General features: G+C 38.2%; 2 long non-coding RNA genes across 2 annotated transcripts in view; both read left to right on the plus strand.

The window, feature by feature from the left end:
• The window catches only part of LOC111197040 (uncharacterized), a 113,417-nt gene that overhangs the window by 27,488 nt on the left and 65,353 nt on the right, over positions 1-20,576 (plus strand). The window lies entirely within an intron of this gene.
• On the plus strand, positions 8,337-18,734 carry LOC125799062 (uncharacterized). The gene is made up of 2 exons (XR_007437884.1): positions 8,337-11,995; positions 12,097-18,734. It is a non-coding gene; the product is annotated as an uncharacterized LOC125799062 (long non-coding RNA).

Genomic DNA, 20,576 nt, shown 5'->3' on the forward strand with positions numbered 1-20,576 from the left:
AGACCTAACGTGGGGATTTTCCACCACTCAGGATTTTCAGGCTTTTCTAACATTTTGAATTTTAAAATGTTCAAGGGGTACCAATACTTTTGCAAGCCACTGTATATAGTACAAATATGTCCCTTCATAAAGATTCATAATGCCTTATATTAGTATGTACAATGTTCTTATGAACAGATACAGTTTTATACAGCATTATAAAACCTCTCGTTAAAAAAAACATTTTTGTTTCACAATGTGTTTTGTAAGTTGCTGCTGGTACAAATGAGGTATTACACAAATGTGTGACAATCTTTAAAAGATAGATATTTAGATAGATATTTAGATAGATACTTTATTGATCCCCGAGGGGAAATTCTTGACATCCAGCAGCAGGTATGTATAGTACACAAAGTTACAAAAAGATAAAATATGATGATACATATAAAAACAACAAAATAAAAAATAAAATTAAAAGTATAAAAGTACAGTCTTTATTGTGTGTGTAATGTAAAATGGAGGTAGTGCAGTTGAACCCAATAGACAGTGAACACCAGTTGATGTGCAAAAAGTAAGGATAACTGATGTCAGCCATACAGAAAGTGCAAATACAGTTATATAATAATTTAAATTTAGCAGTGCAAAAGATACGTAAACAGTAAATGAATGATCTAGTGAAAGAACTACTAGTGCAAAATAGGGTAGAACTATAAAAATAGTGTTATAGGCATCAGCAAGACTGAGAGTGTGACCATAGATGGGGATGTGTCCATGGTGTGACCAGAATTGCCGGAATGAATAAGTGTCACAGAGTCCTCAGTTTGCTGTGCTGAGAGGTACTATGTATGCAATATAATGCATTATTGATAATGTATCAAGAAAACAGGAATAATAGCAAATGTTAAAAAAATACATATACATTTAAAATTAATTAGTATACAAGGTATACCCATACAGACCACGTGTTCAGTTATTGTCTCTGAAGATAAAAGAGAAAGAAGTATTAATTTGTGTGTGTGTAGTGTGTGAGTGTGTATATATATATATATATATATATATATATATATATATATATATATATATATACACACACACACAAATATATATATGTCAAAAATATTGGAACGTGTTGTTGCCTCTTAGCTTAAACAACACCTTACTTCCAATAACTTGTTTGAAACATTTCAGGCTGGTTTCCGCTCACACCATAGCACTGAGTCAGCTCTCCTCAAAGTCACAAATGATCATTTTCTTTCCTCTGATTCCAGACAAATTAGTATTCTCATTCTCCTTGACCTTACTGCAGCTTTTGATACCATTAACCACTCCATTCTTCTTTCTCGCCTTGAATCCTCCGTCAATATCACTTGTACTGCTCTTTCTTGGCTAAGGTCTAATCTTACAGATTGTAAGCAATTTGTTAACAGTAATAATTGCAGCTCTTCCATTGCCCCATTGTCCCAAGGTGTACCCCAAGGTTCAGTACTTGGTCCCCTTCTGTTTATTCTTTACTTACTTCCCCCTGGTAACATCATACGTCAGCACGGTCTTCATTTTCATTGCTATGCTGATGATGTTCAGCTGTATATCTCCTCCAATTCTGTCACCACTGAACTCCACTCCACACTGACAAACTGCATCACAGAAATGAAAAATTGGATGCAAGCTAAGTCTAATATGATTATCATTGGTCCCAAATCACTTACAAAATCTGCAAATAATTTTAAACTCACTCTTGACAATGACACATTGCTTTCATCTTCGGTTATCCGCAATCTTGGTGTGATTTTTGATAGCAATCTCACATTTGAACATCATGTAAATCAGGGGTGTCAAACTCATTTTGGCCGAGGGCCACATTGGCATATTGGCTGTCCTCCGAGGGCCAGATGTAACTTATAAATGTAATAAAATGTAACCAAATGTAATATATGTAAATGAATGTAATTACTCCTTAATGTTAAATAACTCTCAATATATTATTTATTCAATCAAATATTACAGTTGCATGGAAAAAATGTTTGCTTGTTGCTCTATTAACATAAATCCTTTTAATTTGTCATGTCATGAAATCCAAAAACTCCATCAATCAAGAACCAAACTATTCAAGTGAATAGAAATGACATCAAGTTATATTAACTTTGAAATTATTAACTGAAATAAGGCTTAATAAATATAAAATCAAAAATTGTGAGCTGTTAAGAACATAGCATTTCCTCAGATTTAGCAGTTCCTCATCCAACCACTAGTGGGAGCTGCAGCAGCAGCACCACAAGTCCGCAGTCTTTACTGAGTCAGAGCTACAGCCCAGCCACGGGCTACAGGGCTCAGCTCAGCCAGTCTGGAGCGTTTTTACAATTTTTAAGTTCTTCTGTGTATGAAATAAAGATTTTTGTAACCGAATAATACAGCTCTCTACAGTTCATCTTTCAGCCCAATCAGCTAACAGCAGCCGTTTAGAGCATGAGTCACTGCTGGGATTACATTATAAACAGGTCAGTTATCGCGCTGCTAACCTCAGGATGTTTATAACTACGGAGTTTAGAACACACCACGGCTGCAAGGTTAGACTGTTGAAGGCTACTGAAGACTATTAAAGGCTATTGGAGGTTATTGAAATGGTTATTGGAGCAGAAATCAGTAAAGGCTGGTTAGATAAGTGATTCACCTCCTCGTCCTTTGCTGCGGTGAAACTGCGACTAGCGCTGTCCCAGTGATGTTTATTAACGTCATTAAAACAGATTTTGTCAGCTATTGTCTTATAAATATTTACACAGAACTTATATCTCTCCTAAAAAGCGTTTATTTTGGTCAGTAACACTCTTCGTAACACAAAAGGCATACCGGTCTTTCGCCTTGAAGCACAGCCGTCCGTCTGCATCAACTTCTCTTTTTCTGGACATTATGGGATAAACATTTATATGTCTCAATTCCACCCGCGAAGTTACACCTTCCCTCCGGCAGGGTTTCCACATCAATGACTACACTGCCGTGTAGTGGCAGTAAGCCGTAACTTTGCGGGTAATACAATCGACAAGCATTGTGGGAAATGTATTTTTTGGTCAAAGAACGCTTCTGACTTATTTATTATAGACACTAAGATCTTACAAGCTCTCCATTTGGCCCGCGGGCCTTGTGTTTGACACATGTGATGTAAATCAAATCACCAAGACTGCCTTTTTTCATCTCAAAAACATAGCACGTCTCTGTCAGTCACTCTCGTTTACTGCTGCTGAAACTCTAGCAAAATCCTAGCAAAATCCTAAATAAACTCCAGTACATTCAGAACTCAGCTGCGCGTCTACTCACCCACAATCGCTCATTTGATCATATTACACCCGTTCTTCAAAAACTTCATTGGCTTCCCATTCCGCAACGCTTTCAGTTTAAAATACTTCTATTCACTTACAAAACTCTCCATAATCTGGCCCCATCCTACCTTACTGACCTGCTCCATCGCCATACTCCTTCCCGTAGCCTTCTCTCTTCCGATGCGACTGGAGCGACCGGCTATCCGGCTCTGTCTGCCCCTGTTCAGCGCCTGGATCAACAGATTGATTCTCTGCAAAATCTGCAGGACGTCCATGGCTCCCTGATAAAAGGTGTGTAGCTGTCTGGCTAAGGCACGAATGCCGCCTGCAGCCGCCCGCAGTCTCTCCATTTCTAAAATCTGTTGAAAATAAACAGCTTAACCCCTCTCCCCAGCCACCTGTAATAATAAATATTACAATAAAACATGTTAGCAAATCAGTAATAATAATAACAAAAGTTGTTTTTGTTATTATTATTATTATTATTATTATTATAATACAATGCAATAAAATACGAATGTGAAAAAAATAATAAAATATACCATTATATACCATGGCATTACCGCCACCTACAAAACAGAACATGGTCCACAGTTTCCCTCTGCGGAAAGTGGCGACAAAGCCCTGTGGAGTGTTTCTGTATTATATACAAAGAAGCATTCAGCATACGCACTAAGAAAAGTAAGTACAGATTTGTACCTAAAATTTTGCTTCATGCATTGTCTTGCAGCTTTGTCAGCAGTCTCAATCCCCGTCCACCCCTACAAAATAATAATATTCCGGCTCTGTCTGCCCCTGTTCAGCGCCTGGAGCGACCGGGCTCTCCGGCGCTGTTTTCCCGTAGGCGCTAACCCGGTCAGACAGGGCCGGAGAGCGGGTTGTTTGGATGTTAGCATAACTCTCCTGCTGTCCTTCTTTCTCCGGCTCCCAGGCGGTCCGTCACAAACCCTGACAATATCAGCCAATAGCACTCGCTGAGGGAGGCGAGCCTGACCCCTGAACAATAAATATATTATCTATTAGAGAAAATCTCACGAATGTGTGGTTTAACAATAACATTTGTTCATTCACCAGTTATTATAATCATAGTTTAAACTCTTGCAAGCTGATGAGCACCTCCTACCTAAATCGCTGCACATACCTGTTATTGTTATTGTTAAAAATATTTAGCAGAGCTAAAATTATAGCAATTAGTCTCTGCAAGATCTGCAGGACGTCCATGGCTGTTTGAAATAATGAATTGAGTTGTCTGGCTGAGGCACGAATGCCGCCAGCAGCCGCCCGCAGTCTCTCCATTTCTAAAATAACGGAAATCTGTTGAAAATAAACAGCTTAACCCCTCTCCACAGCCCCCTGGTGGAGCTCCGTGAAATGAGCAACAGATGCTGGAGAGTCATGTGACTTTATCAAGACTCTGTGACTAAGTGGGTTTTACTCTGCCACTAGTGTTTCTTAAGTAACGTGGATCAGGTTGCTAATTTTACAGTAATTTATTTTACTGTAATAATAAACATTATAATAAAACATGTTAGCAAATTATTTTATTACGAAATTCACTTAATCATTACTGTGCAATAGTTTCCAGCTTGTCCTTAACTGATGCATTCACTCATAATAATAATAATAATAATAATAATAATAATAATAATATGCAATAAAAATATGAATCATACTTTTATCGCTTGTAAGCTGATGAGCACTTCCTACCTAAATCGCTGCACATACCTGTTGTTATTATTATTAAAAATGTTTAGCAGAGCTAAAATTAAAGCATTGAGTCTCTGCAAAATCTGCAGGGCGTCCATGGCTCCCTGATAAAAGGTGTGTAGCTGTCTGGCTGAGGCATGAATGCCGCCCGCAGCCGCCCGCAGTCTCTCCATTTCTAAAATAACGGAAATCTGTTGAAAATAAACAGCTTAACCCCTCTCCACAGCCCCCTGTAATAATAAATATTACAATAAAACATGTTAGCAAATTGTTATTTTACTAAGAAATCTACTTAAAACCATTACTGTAAGCTTGTCCTTAACTGATACATTCACATAATAATAATAATAACAAACGTTGTTTTTGTTGTTATTATTATTATTATACAATGCAATAAAATATGAATGTGAAAAAAATAATAAAATATAAAATTATCAGCCTTTCACAGACACATATGTGACATATAAATCTGAATACCACTACAACTCTGTTGGATGCATTTTGTCTTCCTTTTTAATATTCAGTTATCTAAAAAAATCTTTTAGATCAAACAGCATCATCTTCCCTCACGGATACCTTGTCACCTTTGTGACGACCTCCCCCACCTGCTCTAAGGATGGTTTGTCCCAGAGGTTGGACCAAGGGAAGTTAGCGTGGTGTGAGTCTTTATTGGTTGCAACTGATAGTAATTAGTGAGAGTACATAGGCTCTCTGGAGTTGAGCTCTCACTCTCTTGTTTTCCCCCTTCACCACCATGCCTCACAAAATTGTTCTGCTTTTGTCTCTCTTTTAGGAGTCATGGATTCCCATGTTTAAACAGCTGACCAGTTCTTCTTTTTAATACTTCTCCCCTAGACATTTTGATCTTTTTTTCTATTTTTGATAAATAAATAAAGCATTTTATATTTGCTACTAGTTTGTTGTCCTCCCTTTCTTTATGTTGCGATCCTGGAACGAGCTGGGTCGTAACATAAATTGGGGTGCTCGTCCGAGATACTTTTTATGGTCCTTTGGAAGAATTTGAATTCAGTCTACTGATCATGCTGTTTAATTGGGATCCAGCAGAGAGACAACTGGGTGAGTCATGTTTGAGTGTTCTTTCTTTTGTTTACTTTAGTTATTAGGAGTAACTCTGGTTAGTTAGGGTGTTCCAACTGAGCTAGTCTCTAGCTCTTTCTTCGGAGCACTGTTTATTATTTTGCTTTGTTATTTTGCCTTTATTATTTTTGGAGGTAATCCTGGGTGGAGACTTGGTTCTCTGTTGGGGGTACGCACTCAAGCTTCTGGTTCTAGTTATGGGACCAGTAGTAATGAGGTTCAGCGTTTAAAGTGGCCTCGAGCCTGGTAAGCCTCTGAAGACTAGCAAGGTTTAGTTAGATTATTTTTGTTAGGTATGTTAGGTCCAGAGTTACTCTAAACTAGTAGTAAGAACACTCAAATACCCATTGGTTGGGTTGTTTTTTTTCTCTTCTCTTCCTTTTTGGGAGAGGGTGTGTGAATAGATTTGGGGAAACATTTGTTTGTAGCAGTAATATGGCCTGTGTTTTGGTAGTAGTAACCTTAACCTGTATTTTGTAGTGGGAGTATTGCCAACTTCTGTTTAGTCACTGGAGCCTTTGGAGGGGTTTACTGTAGATGTGACTTGTTGGTAATTTGTTAACTCTGCTATAAATTTTAGGTTTGTTGATTTAGGTTATTTTGGTTCTGTAGATTTTCTAACCTTGTTGTTTGAGCTTTTAATATACATGTTTAGGGAGTGTTGTAAGCCTGGTAGTTTAACTTTTGAGTGTTCAGATTAAGTAAACTCAGAAGTGATCGTGAGGCCCAAACTCGTAAGGAGAAGGAAATAGAAAGAGAGTTTGAGAGAAAAAAGTTGGAGCAGCAGCTAACCCTAAGGAAGCTGGAGATAGAAATGCAGTTGAAAGAAAAGGATTTTGAGTTAAAGAAACTAGAGCTAGAACTGGCAGTTAAACAAGGGGTATCAAGGGATTTACCTAGTGCTACAGCTACACCAGTGATTACACCACCAATAGAACCAGCTTTAGGGGCTGTGTCACCAGCAGAGCCAGTTTTTGACCTCAGTTCCACCATTTATTGAGAGAGATGTGGAGAAATATTTTTTCCACTTTGAGCGTGTTGCTACTTCACTACGTTGGTCTAAAGAGGTTTGGCCTCTGTTGTTGCAGTGCGTTTTGAGGGACACTGGGGCTGCCCAGTCCTTTTTGCTAGAGGGTGTCTTGCCTCTGTCTAATAATACTATATATTGTACCCCTGTTTTCTTTGTAACTATGCTCATGTTTAAGTTAAGGTGCTTGGACAATTTTGAGTAAAGATTTTAAAATTCTTCTATACTATTGTGCTTTGTGAGTCAACAAATAGTAATGTGTAAACAGATGGTAAAGAGATTTGCTGCATGTTAGTGTTAGTACTGATGTTCTGTGCACTCTAAAAACAGTTGGGCTAAAAATAACCCAATATGGGTTATTTTCAACCCAACCGCTGGGTTATTATAGCACCAGCCCAGCAGTAGTTAATTTGACCCAGCAAGATGGGTTGACCCATTATAACCCAGCAGTCGAGTTAAAATATACTACCCAAATGCTGGGTCAAATTAACTGCAAATTAAGGTAATTTCAACTACACATATTTGTTATATACTCTACCCAAATGCTGGGTCAAATTAATTACAATTATTTGTTGTTTCAACTGCATAATTTGTTATTTTTCTACCCAAATACTGGGTCAAATTAATTTAAATTCTGGGTTTGTTTCAATAGCGAGATACATTTGTTCAGTTATCTATCCAAATGGTTGGTGAAATTAACAGAAATGACAGATTAATTCTAACACACCTTTCGTGAAATAAATTGCTATAAACTATGTTATGCAATAAACACCTAAACAATAATGTAATTTTTACAAGGCATTGCCTTGAAATTTATTATAACTGAATGCCAACAATGTAAAATGTAACAATTATGGAAAATAATTCATATTAATTCATATAATTGTAATTAAAACAGTGCACAACAATGCTTAACTGAATAGTTAACAGGCTTTGTGTCAAGCTGGTAGCAACAAGCTGTCCTTGAGGCCATTTTATTCAATACCAACAATATATAATGTAACAAATTTTCATTAAAACCATGCTTAACAACGGACAGCATTTAACAGGTCTAGTAACAAATTGACATTAAGGCTGTTGGTTCTACTGGCAAGCAAGTATTCTTGTTGGAAGGAACTTTACCAGTTTGGACTCCCGTCCTGGCATTTCATAAATCACACTCTGCAGAAACTCCCACACATGTTCAAATTGCTTTGGGTATTTAATGTCCAAAATAAAGAATGCCTTAAAGCAGACATCAATGGCCTGAAGCAGAGTGTCGTGTTCCACAGCCTGTCCAGCAATGATAAAGGTCTGAGTTGTATGCCGATTGTCATTTCCCAGTGTCAGGACATAGGGGTAAGGTCTGGATGCCATGGCCTCATGGAGGTACTCCACCATATTTGTTCCAGGCTAAAAAAGATAGAAAGAATGCAAAAGAGTAAGTGAGAGTGAGAAAGGACCATTTTAAGACAAAGAATAGTTAGGTTTATAAATTGGAAAAGATTCAAAGTATCTCAAATTCAAAATTATAAACATGAGTACTCTACCTTCTATTGCATATAAACAGAATAGTTAAAATTAAACCTTCAGACCAGAAACGTCCTAAGCAGGCACAAATCAATTGTTTATCATTACTATTAACATGCTCTGTTAAAAGACTGCTGCCCACAAATCTGACCATTGTATCTGGCCAATTGGCAGCAGGATGGTTCACTTATCAACAGGGTGTCTGCAGGTTTTAACAAGTGCAATTTTAGACTTTTTTTTTAGACCATCATGGGTTAAATTTAAGACCTTCACGAATTATTAAAAAAAGAAATAAAGCCAGATTGCAGTCAATTGACATTTACTGTCAATGAAACAAACATATATACATCCATTATTTTACATGCTTCTAAGCTGTGCACTTTTGGTGGCAATTTCATCCACCAGATCCTTAAGCTGGGAGAGTTTGTCTTTAGCAGCCCTCCTCAGTGCATTTTATTTTGAGAGGAGCTGTACCATTTTGCACCCAGCCTTGCCCTCTGCTTGCTTCCTGTCTCTCTCTGCCCCCCCACCCCCACCATCACCCACATATTCCTCCCCTCCACCCCGCGTTAGACGAACACTTAAACTTTATTGTCACAAAAAATCCTGTCATAAAACAGTATTTTAGTATCGCTAGCTATGTTGTAAAAATGTGCGTAAAAAACTGTGTAGCGCGACGGCTATTTTTTTGCTCGATTTTAATGTTGTGCCCTAGAAAGGGTACTGCCTTCGAAGTGTACAAGGTGAAGAGTAACTGTTTATTATACTTTGGGTCGATTGACAAATATCTTTCAGTTATGATTAATTATCTTAGTATCTATAATTACTTAATCATTGTGTGAAACCTTGTATTTTATATGCATAACCAATACTCACATTACATTTGATTATTTTTATTACTCACAGTGTATTTTACACGCATTTATATAAAAGATTAACCAATAATCACAATATATTCTTTACATATATAGTAAAACACTGTTTGATCAAGCATGTGACTAACACCACCCTTATTATGACAAATTAACCCACATGATACATAAGGCGTATATTAACACATAGGACCTATTATATGGCGGACTAATCACGCGCTATTAACACAGTAACATATAATATATGGAACCCATTGTGTGAAGCGTATAGCTTATGCTTGAAGCATTTCGTTTACTGCATGTTTCTGACTAACAATGAATCATCAGCTAGTGCACTCTGTATGAACTAAATTGATACAAAGGAGGCTTCGGGACGAACAGTGTGGCCTTTCTCTCTGTGCGTGCAAAGTCCTTCACCTACCAAAGCGGGAGGAGGACACGCGCACATAGGGAGAGCGGCACTGTTTAGTTACTGAAACAATATCGCACTGTCTGACTGGACCCAGTCAATTCTTAAAACAATACCACACTGTCCGGCTGGATACAGTCAAGGCCAAACACTAGTGGTCCGGTCAGACCTGTGAAACTTGAGCACTAACACATGAAATTACGCATACTAACATGAGATGATTTTAGCAACGCCTCATCACGTCATTTGGGGTATAAACATGGAGTCAGATCAGAGGGGGGTCAGAACTTATGCCGGGACGGCTGTTAGACGGTCTTTCATGTGTGGGTTCTCCTGAATATTCAGAGCTTTGTAATAAATACTTGGTTTGCTTTCACTTCACTCCACCTGTCTGACTCTCTATCAAACGAACACGTAGGGGAGTTGTACCCCGGACGAGAGGTGGGGGTAGCCCACCTTTCATTTTCTTTTCTACAACAATTTGGTGACCCCGACCTCTGAACCAGTCTGACGGAGGACAGTATCTGGCACTGATCCACTCACGGCCGAACTTAACAAAGCAGGTAAGCAGAGCCGGTTTAATCAAATTCTGCATATTGGCTATTTCAAATTTGAGTGGATCGGAGGCCTGGCTGCTGTCCGGAGGGGAGCAGGCAGCATACCAAGCTATTTAATTGAGAGTAGAAGTTGTGCCTACTCCAGGGTTTTAAATGAGAATAGAAGCTGTTCCTATTCCAGGGTGTTAAACGGTAGACGCTGTACCTACTGATTTTAAGGATTGGAAGCTGGCGTGTCCCCCCGGCTTCTGACGAGAAGTTCGGATAAAGGCCAGGTGTAAGGCTCACCTCGAGATTGATCCGCTCGTAAACAAGCCAGAGTAGACGCTGTACCTACTCACCTCTATTTTAATTCGGTTAAAAAAAAAAGAGAAGATGCTGTACCTGCTCGGGTAGACGAAGTACACTACTTCTCTATTTTAATTCGGTTAAAAAGAGCAGATGTTGTTCCTGCTCGGGTAGACACTGTACACTACTTCTTCTCTATTTTAATTCGGTTAAAAAGAGCAGATGTTGTGCCTGCTCGGGTAGACGCTGTACCTACTTCTCTATTTTAATTCGGTTAAAAAGAGCAGATGTTGTGCATTAAATACATAGAAAAACATTAAATACATAGAAAAAGACAATAAAATAAAAAATAATAATACTCAAGTGTTATATGATTGTTAAAACAGAAGCAGATGCTGTTCCTGCTCAAGAAATTTGGTAAAAAATTAATAGACGCTGTACCTACTACGTATTAATACAGATAGAAATAATTGACAAAAGATCGGGTTAATATATTGCGCGTTTCATGTTGAAAGTTGCGGGCTTTAAGAAGCGTGACTGGGACCATATGGAAAGCCTTCATTAGCGCGTGAGTGTTAGTTTAAAATAAATGAGTAGCTTAAAAGTGTGAACGGGGGTCCTTAGGTATAATCGAAGGCAGACCGGGAGCGGTATCTCGCGGGTGGGCAGCGACCCACTGCTTGTGTGCATGGCTTATTCGTGTCTTGTCTGGGGTAAAAGAAAACAAATACAGAGGGGTATACATAGCAGTATAAACTATAAGTTTGAGGGAAGTGAGTCTGTGGCCAATAAGTGTGAGAGAGTATGCGTGTGTATGTGTGCTTATTCCAGGGACTGAGTGTGTCTGACTTTGTGATTGTGTATGTGCGACTGACAGAGAGAAAAAGAAAAGGGTGTACGAGTGTCTGTTACAGGGATTAAAAGTGTACCTGTGAGTGTGAAAGTGTGCGTGTCCAGTTTTCCTGAGAGAGAAACAGAAAATGTGTATCTTGTGTGGCGGAGAGAAAGAATGTGTGTGTGGCAGTGAGTGAGAAAGTGTATGGCAGCAAATTAAAGAGTGTGTGTAAGACAGAGTGAGTGAAACAGAAGTGTGTGCGTATGTGTTGGAGTGTGTGTGAAACTGTGTGTGAGCGGAGCTCCTGTGAGCAGTGTGATTGGTTGAGTGTACGAAATCTTGTGTGACAACGAAATAGGAATGGATGAGTCCCACTGCAGGGGAGGAGTCCAAGGTGAAGTAGGTGGAGTTGGTCCAGCCTATTGGTTTTAGACTGAGAGGTTGGTTTTATTTGTGAATTAACGCTTGTGAGACATCATAGAAAATAGAACATCAGTTCAGTAGGGAAATAGAGTAATACACAGTGAAAATGGGGGACAGAGGTGAAAAGGTTTTTGTATGGATAGACACATATATATATCAGAAAATATATAAGGCTATAAAAAACCTAACTATACAGGGTAAAGATCTATCTGTAAACGGAGCAGTGCAGTAGATATTACTAATGGTCATAAATAATTAAATAAATAAAAGAGTAAAGTGCGATGACATCGATTACGAAAGTGACTGATGTGACATATAACTATAATATAATATAATATAATATATGCATACGTTATAAGACAGTTCTACAAAGAGAATGTGAAAATGTGAATACCCAATCATGAGTAAAGTGTACTTTAATGTAAGCGAGGTTGGGGAAGTGTTAATATAAATAATTGAGTTGTTGAATAATGTCCGAGTGGTGTGTGACTGGATAGATAATTAGAGAATTTAGAGAATTTAATAAAGGGATTATGGAGACAGAATTGATGAAAATAATTAGCTTAATTTTGGGTATTGGACTATATGTTGGGGGCCCTAACCTAACAGGGACATATGTCTCACTCTATATTCTATAAGCAAATCTAATAATGAAAATAATGAAGGTGTGTGGCTGTGTCGGAATCGTTTCCTATTGCAGAAATACTAAGCAATTTGGATTGGCCATTTTTACAATGCTTTGTCGAAACTCAGCAGTACATTTTTCCCCCATATAGTTCACTATTAATTACATTATATTATAATAATATTGTACAGAAGATGTACGCTTGACATCCCAAAATATACTATGCCATGCAGTACTGTTGTGTCAGATGTCCACAGAGCAGGACAAATAAACATGGTTTCTTGTTTGATTGTTAAATAATCAGTTCAATAAATAGAAAAATGCTACATCGTGAATAGTGAATGAGTTAATAAGTGAGCCATTCCAAACAGCTTTTTCTATCAGGTGATTTAGTCAATTATCTTACCATTCGTTTCTTATTCAGACTGATCTCAGTTCAGTCCTGGCTGAATGAGACTTATATAAGACAGATGTAATATCTAATTTCTCTATGATCTCATGTATATCCGTCTATGCTGATATTTTGATTCTCTTAAGAGGGATAGTTGATTTCAGAAACCAATGAGGAAAGACCTTATTTATTTGAAAAAGAAACTCAGTATTGGATGTAATACAAGCTTTAGTGAATTGAGTCTTTCTCATTTTAAATAAGGGGACATCAAATGTGTTTAAAAATGCAGCTCTCTGTTTTGCTTTACGGTATTAAATTAGACTAGAAAGAGATCTGGAAAACAGCATAAATTTAGTTTTCATGCTTATACAATGCCACCTATAAAACAAATGCATAATTTTCTGGCTGTAGCATGAACAAAATCAGCTAAGCAATATAAAATTGTTTCATCTGCATAATGGTAAAGTTTGCAATCTGAGAAGCAGAGCCAGCAATATAATTTATGTATATATTAAATAAAACTGGACCAAAATTTAACCTTGTGGTACATCTGTGAGATACAGAGGCCAAATCTGAATAATTATTCATTGACATGCACTCTTTTGGGTCTATTCCAGAGCAGTGGCATCACAGCAAATAATTTAAGCTAAATTCAGTGGGAGAGAAAGGGTGATACTGATGGTAATAAAGAAAATCTGTATACAATAATAACAAATAATAAACCATGGGTACTTGGTGCCTTGCACGGGCTTTCACGGTACACATCAGAGTGTGAATTTATGAAAGTACGACATACCTGGGGTTGCGTTCCCTAACTGTACCCTGCAGGAACACTACGGCACTGAATGTTGATAAAACTGTGCTGCTACGCTGTGTGTGGTTCAGTGGGCTAGGCTGGTTAGCCAAAGACGGGTAAGATCCCAACATACTACAACGGGACAACCTAAGGCAGGCACAGTCTCGATCTGACCACCACATGCATTTTAACAGAAAACGGAGAAAACATCGTGGAAGGGAAGCGCGGCCCAGGGGGAGAGTGAGTGGATGAATGAAGTGATGGGGTGTGTGTCAGTGGAGGCCTGGGCAGGGTAGACCGGCCCAATGGACAGTAAGAGGGTGAAGCAATTTTGCGTTAAGTTCTCTGAAACAGAAATTCTGTTTCAGAAAAAGGGGGAGAGGTAAATAGATGATCATTATTACCACCATTATTTGCCCAAGAATTATTTTATACTTTTATCTTTTTTTTTTAAACCTATTACCTTTTTCATCCCTCACCACTATTACTAAAATTTTTGACCAATCATTATTTTATAGATATAGAGCATTTTTTAAACTTTTAGCTTGTTTATCTTTTAAAGTTTGATTTTAAAGGTCACCTTCCGCGAAAATCCGATTTTTCTTGTTTTTTGTGGAATACAGTAGGTCTCTCCGAGTTGAATGTGTACACCTGCACATTAAACTGTTTTGCAGCCCCCATTGTCTGCAGGAGCTAAGCAAAGAAATCCCCCCTCCCCCCCTCCAAAAAACGGGTGAATTTTGAATTATCTTTCTGCCTACGTAGGCAGAAACTCACAGACCAGCCCACCTTGGCTCGAGAAACTCCCAGAGGCGGAGCTGAAGCGACGCAACATCACCGCTCATCAGTTAGGAGGTGGGAGGCAGTGAGCGGCAGAGCGGTGGAGGGGCGTCGCAGTGCTCCTAGCCAATCAGAGGAGAGATATTTGCATGCTGTTTGCATGTATGAATATTCATGAGCAAAGCTGGAATCCGGTCATTTTGGACACACCCCTAAAACAGTCCATTAAAAAAGAGCTATACAGAGACACCTGAGCACTTTTTTTTAACAAAAACGGCTCACATGTCATTCATTCATACTAGAGACCACAACTAGACATGTTAAAATGAAAGAAAAAACGACGGAAGGTGACCTTTAAAACAACCACTATGCAGATGAGCAATTACTTTCAGCAATATTGTAACAGTCTTAACTTTAAGACACACTCAATCCTAACTTTAAAATATGAAATGTAGACACAAAATTAAACTTTCACTATTCAACATGTAAGCCATTTTTTGAACAAGAAAAACAATGTGTGAGGCTTGATAAATTGTTTAAGGAAATAGATGCATTGTTGATAACTGTGAAAAGCAATCTGCTGTGCATTGCATATGCATAAATACATATTGAACATATTGATCAGTAAATGTAAAGCATTGTTCGGATTTACTTGCTATAATAACGTGGACAAAGCAAAGCATAACATCTGTGTTTATTAATATTGATAATATTATTGGTTGTAATGGAACGATTGATACAGAGAAAAATAATCACGTTCCACTTATCCCAATTCTTAAAGCACTAAATAAAATCAACTAAATCTAGAAATCAAGGCTTTATAAAAATCTTGGGAACTGAATAAAGTTAGAAATATAATTACTTAATAAATAGCACACCGCGGAAAACAATGTAGCCACAAGCGGTGATTCTAAAGTCCAAGCAAAAGTAACCCAAGAAAGCCCAGTACATCAATATGGACCCATTCCTGAGACAGAAGCCACATTAGGTGTAGTTTGTGCAGAATTAAAAACTTTGGGCCCTGATATTCTATCAATCAGTGTGGAGATGAATGGGAGAATAGAGCAGCGGATCATTAAAACTTTGCATGGAGCAATAATAATAAACATGATTTAGATGTATTTCCAAGTGTTTGTTTCTTAACTATTATCTATATAGTGTTACCAATACAATATGAGAAGCTTTCAGTGGTAGGTCTAACAGCAGGTGTGTTTAAAGCAGCAGCACTGTGCTGTGAAGCAGTAAAATATGGTTTGTACAATGATGCTGCAGAGTTGAGGTGTGTGATCTTTAGCTTGGTTAGTGTTTGTGAGAGTGGAAGTGTATGAGCGTGTGTGCATGCATGAGAAATAGTGTGTGTCTAGTGGTAAACTAGGTGGTGAAAATTGGAAGTGTTTGTAAGATCTAATTTGGATATAAGAGATTAGTTAGAGCAACAGGGAAGCAGTTACACTAAAAGGGAAAGGGATGTGAACAAAAGTAAGGTAAAAGCAAGTAATTAATGGTGATGATAATTAAATGTTGCAATTTAAAATTGAAAATTCCTAAAAGTTAGGGATTTAAAGAAATTACTAAATGTTGGGGATTGAACGCACATTTGACAGTAAAGATCATGATTGAGTATAACTGGAAATCAGGACAACTGAAGAAGGTAAGAAAACAAAAATTGGGCTGAAATCTGTGCACAGACAAAATTTAAATATGAAATAATTAACTTCTAAGGGGAAATTAGAGCTCAAGTTAAGTGTGATAAATGTATTTTAACCATGTATTTTAACTTGCAGGAAGGAGACACGGAGGACCCCTTAAAAGACTTCCAAAATGAATAGAGAACCTTAAACATGATTATAACGAATACAAAAGTCTCGTTTCAGATCTGTTTACACAGGGGGAGAAGGAGAACGTGGTGCAAAGGTGGACCAGTCCAGACACAAAGTCAGGGCTCCTCCGCCATTGCGCACGAAAGGGGAACGAGCCTGGCTGGATTGAGCCTTTCCAGGTGACTGAGAGAACAACGTACGCAGATCAACTGATAGGCGAGGGTTCGACAGCTGTGCAACAACAGAGATCGCTCACAGAGCAAGCGGGAAGAGACAGCAGCAGCAGCAGGAAGGAGGGGCAGCAGAACCCCCGCAGCACGGGCCTGGCCTGGCCACAGCAGAGAACAGAGTTTCTCAGAGCGCAGCAGCAGACAGCACACAGCCTGGCTGTGACTGAGGAGCGGAAGTGAGGGAGTAACTCATTCAGCAACGTTTCGATTGCGTCACAGTACACTACATACAGAGACTCTTAAACACATCTCATTAAAAGAACACACATAGTCTTATCACACACCAACTCATACTTTTCATTCACTGATACTGCAGACATCAAGAGCCAGAATAAAGCTCTTCGTACGTGGGGCTGAGGTAGTCTACCTTCCTAACCCTGAAACAAGAAGAAAGAAGAAACGAACAACACGCATTGCAACTTTAACATTTACACATATAGGGTTATAAACTGTGATTTGCTAAATTAGGGGGGGGGAACACATTATTTTTCTTTACAGGTTGTCCTGGACCTTGTTTTTCTTTACAGGTTGCCTTGGACTCTTCAGAAAACGGAATTGTAAAAAAAAAAAAAAATAAAATACACTCTGTAACCTTAACACTTACACATATAGGGCTATAGGTAACAAGTTTATTAAATAGTGGGAAACTTAGAGGGAAAACACATTTATGGTTTAATAATGGCTTGGTACGGAAAAAGGGAGTGGGACAGGTAAAAGTACGGACACTATAACCAACCAGCATTTCCTCCGGCTATTCCAATATGGCTCCAGATAATGATAACCGTTGCCCTAATGGGTATAATGATAATAAAGACTATAAACCGCCATATATGTTACCTATACTGGAGTGTGAGGAAGAGCAGGAGGAAATGCTGTAAACCAACCAGTCTTGGGGATGACTTTAAGGCAATGATGTCACTTCCTCCTTTGATAGAGTTCGAATTATTAGCCGCCTGGCGGCAGAGGGGCTGTGGGAGAATTTTTCCTGTCAAAAATTGGTTGGAAGGCTGCCGGACAGGTTTTCGCTCCCACCATTAGCAAAATGTTCACACATATGTTTATCAAGTGTTGAACATATGTAAATACATATTAGGAGGTATTACGATGTGTTGACGTATCTGGTTGATACGTCAAAAGGGAGAATTGAAGAGTAACTGTTTATTTTACCTTGAGTGTATTGACAAATATCTTTCAATTATGATTACTTATCTTAGTATCTATAATTACATAATCATTGTGTGAAACCTTGTATTCTATATGCATAACCAATACTCACATTGTATTTGATCATTTGTATTACTCACAGTGTATTTTACACGCATTTATATAGAAGATTAACCAATACTCACAATATATATTATTTACACATATAGATAAACATTGTTTGATCAGGCATGTGACTGACACAGACTCTATTGTAACAAATTAACCCACACGATACATAAGGCGTTTACTAACACATAGGGTCTATTGTATGGCGGTCTAACCACGCACCACTAACACATTAACATATAACATATGAGAACTATTGTGAGACTTATATAGCTCATGCTTGAAGCATCTCGTTTATCTGCATGTCTCTGACTAACGGCCATCAATCATCAGCTAATGCACTCTGTATGAACTAAATTGATACAAAGGAGGCTTCGGGACGAACAGTGTGGCCTTTCTCTCTGTGCGTGCAAAGTCCTTCACCTACCAAAGCGGGAGGACACGCGCACATAGGGAGGGCGGCACTGTCTAATTACTGGAACAATATCGCACTGTCTGACTGGACCCAGTCAATTCTTGAAACAATACCACACTGTCCGGCTGGATACAGTCAAGGCCAAACACTAGTGGTCCGGTCAGACCTGTGAAACTTGAGCACTAACACATGAAATTACGCACGCTAACATGAGATGATTTTAGCAACGCCTCATCAGCAGGTTTCACGTCATTTGGGGTATAAACATGGAGTCCGATCAGAGGGGGGTCAGAACTTATACTGGGACGGCTGTTAGACGGGCTTTTCATGTGTGGGTTCTCCTGAATATTCAGCACTTTGTAATAAATACTTGGTTTGCTTTCAACTTCACTCCACCTGTCTGACTCTCTCTATCAAACGAACACGCAGGGGAGTTGTACCCCGGACGAGAGGTGGGGGTAGCCCACCTTTCATTTTCTTTTCTACAACAGGGTTTACGGTGTTTAACCTAATTAACTTCTCGTGAGCACAAATGTGGAACTCGCAAGCAAAAACAAAGGGAATCGTGTACGCGCTGAACAGAATATTGTTCTCGAGCGAATTACCAGTTTGTGTGGAGTTTTCAATGGGGGGTAGTTCTGGTTCACCTAAACTGATCAGGGTCAGAGTTACCTCCCTCAGCGAATACTATTGGCTGATGTTTCCAAGGTTTGTAACGGACCCCCTTCCCCCGGAGACGGAGAAAGAAGGACAGCAGGAGAGTTAGCTAGCTGGCTATGCTAACATCCAAACAACCCGCTCTCCGGCCCTGCCTGCCCGTGTTAGCGCCGAGCGACCGTTCACCAGTTACTTAATGATAATCATAGTTTAAACTCTTGTAAGCTGATGAGCACTTCCTACCTAAATCGCTGCACATACCTGTTATTATTATTAAAAATGTTTAGCAGAGCTAAAATTAAAGCATTGAGTCTCTGCAAAATCTGCAGGACGTCCCTGGCTGCCTGAAAAAATGAATTTAGCTGTCTGGCTAAGGCACGAATGCCGCCTGCAGTCTCTCCATTTCTAAAATAACGGAAATCTGTTGAAAATAAACAGCTTAACCCCTCTCCACAGCCCCCTGTAATAATAAATATTACAATAAAACATGTTAGCAAATTGTTATTTTACTAAGAAAGTTTTGTTTTTGTTGTTATTATTATTATTATTATTATACAATGCAATAAAATATGAATGTGAAAAAATAATAAAATATAAAATTATCAGCCTTTCACAGACAAGCGCTTTTATGATGATTACTGATTTACAAACCTAATTTCTCACCTCATGAGCTGTTACTTTGGAACAATAAATGTGTTATGTATAAATCTAATGAATATGTGGTTTAACAATAACATTTTGTTCATTCATCAGTTACAGTTACTAATATCCATAGTCTATTTCTTAGTAAAATAACAGATCATCCATTAAACATAAGTTCGCAAATTAATATTTGGTTGTAAATGTTCCATTCTTGCTATACAAGGCCACAGCTTGCTAGGTCAATGTTGAGTATATATTTTTTTTAAATAATCACTGTTAAAAAAATGATCTGTTTGTGGGTTTTGCACTAGTATATGTCGAAGTAACAAAAAATGAACTTTTAAATGTATTTTTTTTTCACTCAGCATGGCCAAAAGTGTATATATGGTATACTGTATTTTAAATGTAAATTAATGTTCATACATTTTTTTTTATCACTTTTAAGTTTAGAGTGAATATATGAAATCCTCTCATTGCAATTTAAGTCACTTTGTGACTTTGTCACTAAAGTCACAGGGGATTATTTACTTTTTTTTTTCCTTTTTATGCAACTTTATAAACCACAGTGTGACACATATAAATCTGAATACCACTACAACTCTGTTGGATGCATTTTGTCTTCCTTTTTAATATTCAGTTATCTAAAAAAATCTTTTAGATCGATCAGCATCATCTTCCCTCACGGATACCTTGTCACTGTGACACCCTTAAAAGTGTAGTCACATTTAAGTGATTATTTATTTTATATATTATATATTTATATTATTTGCATCTGTATATATAATCTTTTTGCTTTAAATGGGTTATTGTATTGTATTGTGAAACATCCAGTCCGGTAGAGGGAGCAGTGCTAGGGGGCGGGCGCTATAAAGAGGCTTAGGTGGGCATCAGTAGATTAGTCTCAGATGAATCTGAAACCTGAAACTGAAAACA

Source organism: Astyanax mexicanus, chromosome 2 (assembly GCF_023375975.1).
Source record: "Astyanax mexicanus isolate ESR-SI-001 chromosome 2, AstMex3_surface, whole genome shotgun sequence".
Taxonomy (NCBI): domain Eukaryota; kingdom Metazoa; phylum Chordata; class Actinopteri; order Characiformes; family Acestrorhamphidae; genus Astyanax; species Astyanax mexicanus.